Raw genomic sequence first — 4,302 nt, 5'->3', positions numbered from 1 at the left:
CTCTGAATGATTCTCCAGCTGATTTCTCAGACAAAAATAAGGAAGAAGAACCTCCTCAAGCTGAACCTGAAGATGACAAAATCAACAAGGGACCCTCTATCAAAATTCAGAAGGATCATCCCAAAGATCTTATCATAGGAGATCCAGATAAAGGAGTCACTACTAGATCAAGGGAAGTAATCTCACATGGTTGCTTTGTGTCAAAGATTGAACCCAGAAATATCAAGGAAGCCTTGACTGATGAGTTCTGGATCAATGCCATGCAAGAGGAGTTAGGCCAATTCAAGAGGAATGGAGTATGGGAATTGGTTCCTAGACCTGAAGGAGTAAATGTCATAGGTACAAAGTGGGTATATAAGAATAAATCTGATGAACAAGGGGTTGTTACTAAAAACAAAGCTAGATTAGTAGCTCAAGGATATACTCAAGTTGAAGGAGTAGACTTTGATGAAACATTCGCTCTTGTATCTCGCCTTGAGTCCATTAGATTATTGCTTGGAGTGGCATGTATTCTGAAATTCAAACTGTTTCAAATGGATGTAAAAAGTGCCTTCCTATATGGCTACTTAAATGAAGAAGTATATGTTGAACAGCCTAAAGGATTCACAGATCCAAATCTCCCACAACATGTGTACAGATTGAAGAAAGCCCTTTATGGGTTGAAGCAAGCTCCCAGGGCTTGGTATGAGAGACTCACAGTGTTCCTCACTGACAATGGATACAGGAAAGGAGGTATTGATAAAACTTTGTTTGTGAAGAATGAAGGAGGGAAGCTCATGGTGGCACAAATATATGTAGATGATATTGTATTTGGTGGGATGTCAGATCAGATGGTTGAACATTTTGTTAGACAAATGCAGTCTGAGTTTGAGATGAGCCTTGTTGGAGAACTGACCTACTTTCTTTGGCTACAAGTCAAACAGATGGAAGACTCTATTTTCCTATCTCAAAGCAAGTATGCCAAGAACATTGCGAAGAAGTTTGGCATGGAGAATGCAAGCCATAAAAGGACACATGCTCCTACACATGTGAAAATCTCCAAAGATGAAAATGGTGTAAGTGTAGATCAGAGTCTATACAGAAGCATGATAGGCAATCTGCTATATCTCACAGCAAGCAGACCTGACATTGCATTTGTTGTTGGCGTTTGTGCTAGATATCAAGCTGAACCAAACGTCAGTCACATAAATCAAGTGAAGAGAATACTGAAATATGTCAATGGCACCAGTAACTATGGGATGTTATATACTCATGGATCTGGATCTATGCTGACTGGATATTGTGATGCTGACTGGGCTGGGAGTGGAGATGATAGGAAGAGCACATCAGGAGGATGTTTCTTCTTAGGGAACAATTTGATATCATGGTTCAGCAAGAAAAAGAACTGTGTATCTTTATCCACTGCTGAAGCTGAATACATAGCAGTTGGAAGTAGTTGTTCTCAACTAGTCTGGATGAAACAGATATTGTGTGAATACAATGTCACACAAGAAGTCATGACATTATATTGTGATAACCTAAGTGCTATAAATATCTCCAAAAATCCTATTCAGCACAGCAGGACAAAGCACATTGATATTAGGCATCACTTCATTAGAGAACTTGTGGAAGAGAGGATCATAGCACTAGAGCATGTTCCTACTGAGAGGCAATTAGCTGACATATTCACAGAAGCTTTAGATGCCAATCAATTTGAATGTTTAAGAGGGAAATTGGGGATTTGTGTGTATGAGAATCTATAGCAATCAAAGGAGTATGTGGATAGCTCTCACAAAAAGAGTATGGAGTTTTGTGAGGTATGGTGTAGTGAAGGATGTGATGGGTGTGAAGATGTTATGAGAATTAGTCACCTTTGGTCAATTTTGACTAAAAAGGGGGAGAAGTATGTGGAGCTGGAGCTGTGAGGACATGTATGTGGCTGGAGCTGTGAGGAAATATATGTGGCTGGACAGAAGGACAGCTATTATTAGTGCAAAGGTGTTAAAACAGAATGTTATTCTGTTTACAGATGTCAAAGGGGATGTCTGATATGGTGCACATGTGTTGAATGTTGAAGCAGATGTCAGAATGACATTCTGGATGGTACAGGTGTTGTGATTATAGTAGCTGTTATGTTCATGGAGGTTGTTTGCTGTATGCACAGATTAAGGGGGAGAAGAAGTACCCTTGTGCATTTTTGTGTCTTACTAGTTGCATCCATAACTAGTAATTTTGTTTGTGTTGCACAGATTTAGGGAGAGGAGAAGTACCCTTGTGCATGTGTGTATTACTAGTAGATATAACTAGTAATTGTGTTTGCTACTGCTGCATATTAAACTACTGTTATGTTGTTTAAACGGCTGATAGTTTTCTTGTGAACAAAAAGGACAGATATATGTTTTAGCCAAAATTTGCCAAAGGGGGAGTTTGTTGATTCTAAGTGTTGGCAGCAATTTTGGTAAAACAAAGAGTGTTCACAAGATGTTATGTGTGATGTCTTAACATAAGATATCATATGTACCTGCTGGAATTCAAGAACATGATCATGCAGGATTGTTTCAGAATGTCATACACAAGGTCATGGCATCTGATATGTATGTACCTACTAGAGGTTAAAAGACATGTTCATGCAGGATTGTTTCAAGATGTCATACACAAGGTCATGGCATCTGATATGGTTGTACCTGCTGGAAGTTATAAAAGGAATTATTGAATTATGCAGGATTTTTCCACGATGTCAGACACGATGTCATGACATCCTGTACACAGAACATTAAGTAGGAATGTCTGGTGTTTTGTGATTGCACAATTAATGGCAATCTATGTATGATTGAAGATCTGATTGGCAGGTGCATTCAATCATGGATTACAACCTGATTTACTTATTTTCCAAAGAGATCTAACAGCTGTCATGAAAAAATTTAATTGGAAAATAGATTTAGGGTTTTCAAGATGTCCAAGCCCAGCTGAACGCTTCTATAAAAAAGGACTTAGAAAACCTGTTTGAACACACAACCAATACTGAGCGAAATATAGAGAGAGAGCTAGGGTTTGTGTCTGTTTAGTCGTGAGACTTGTAGGTCATTCAAGTCATCCATTGATGATTGAATTGGACTAATTTGTGGTTGTGATTTGTCACTCTAAAGCTGTTAAGCAAGAGTGTGTGTCTACTTGATCAAAACTGTGAAGCAAGATCAAGTGTGTGTCTTCTTGATCAAAGTTGTTAAGCAAGATCAAGAGTGTATCTTCTTGATTGAAACTGTGAAGTAAAATCAAGAGTGTGTTATTGAAAAGTGTTTTCTTTTCTCAAGGGATTGTTGTTTAAAATCACCGGTGTGTGATCGTAAGGAAGTGAGTGGGTTCTCATATCTAAGAGTGCTTAGGTAGAAATTGCACGGGTAGAGATTAGGTGAGAAAGACTGTAACTTGTTGAAGTGTACGGAGAGTCTTTGAACTGATTCTATTTTAGTGAATTTCCTTCCTGGCTTGGTAGCCCCCAGATGTAGGTGAGTTGGACCGAACTGGGTTAACAATTGCTTATGTATTTTGCGTTACTATTCTCTATCTTTATTCTGTTTGCATTACTTAGATATTAGTGTCGTTACATTACCTTCGACATCTCATATCTGATACCAGAATTTCATTTCTAATCAACAATGGTGACACCAGTTCAACAACAACAACGCCAACAACAACAACCGCAACAACGAACAAACACCTACAACAACAACAATACCACCAACAATCATCATCAACAAAACTTTGAGAGGAAGAAGGTCTCTTTCGACCCGATTCCTATGTCTTATGTAGAATTATACCCGTTGTAGCGGGGTATTCGTTACCTTTAGATTTATTGACTAAATCAAAAGTAAATCATACAATTCGAGTCACCACTGCATTTCTATTTATCCAACGGAAAGGTTAGAAAGCGAACAAAAATCGAGAAGTTTTATCGAATCAAAAACTAATAAAAATGTCATAGATCGGGGTATGGGGGTTGGTTATGCAATGGGAAGGTTTTAAGCACCCAAAACATCCTAGGTACTCCTAGGGAGCCCTTTTCATAATTATTGTAAGGTAGGTTGGTATTTTGTGAAAAATTATTTGTGCAAACATGATTGGGGAGATGAGAGAAGAATGTACAAATTATTTACAATTTTGTGTTTGAATGGATAAACTCATTGCCTACGTACCATCTTAAAAATATTAGGATCAAAACCTCGTAGTTCGGGGTAAAAATCTCAAAGCAAGTTGGTGAATTGATTGGTCTAAAAGCCTTAAGGTCTTTTGTTATCCAAGGGAGAAAACTCAAACCTAAAACCA

This window comes from Lathyrus oleraceus, chromosome 2, assembly GCF_024323335.1.
Source record: "Lathyrus oleraceus cultivar Zhongwan6 chromosome 2, CAAS_Psat_ZW6_1.0, whole genome shotgun sequence".
Taxonomy (NCBI): Eukaryota; Viridiplantae; Streptophyta; class Magnoliopsida; order Fabales; family Fabaceae; genus Lathyrus; species Lathyrus oleraceus.
Note: the sequence above shows the minus strand (reverse complement) of the source record.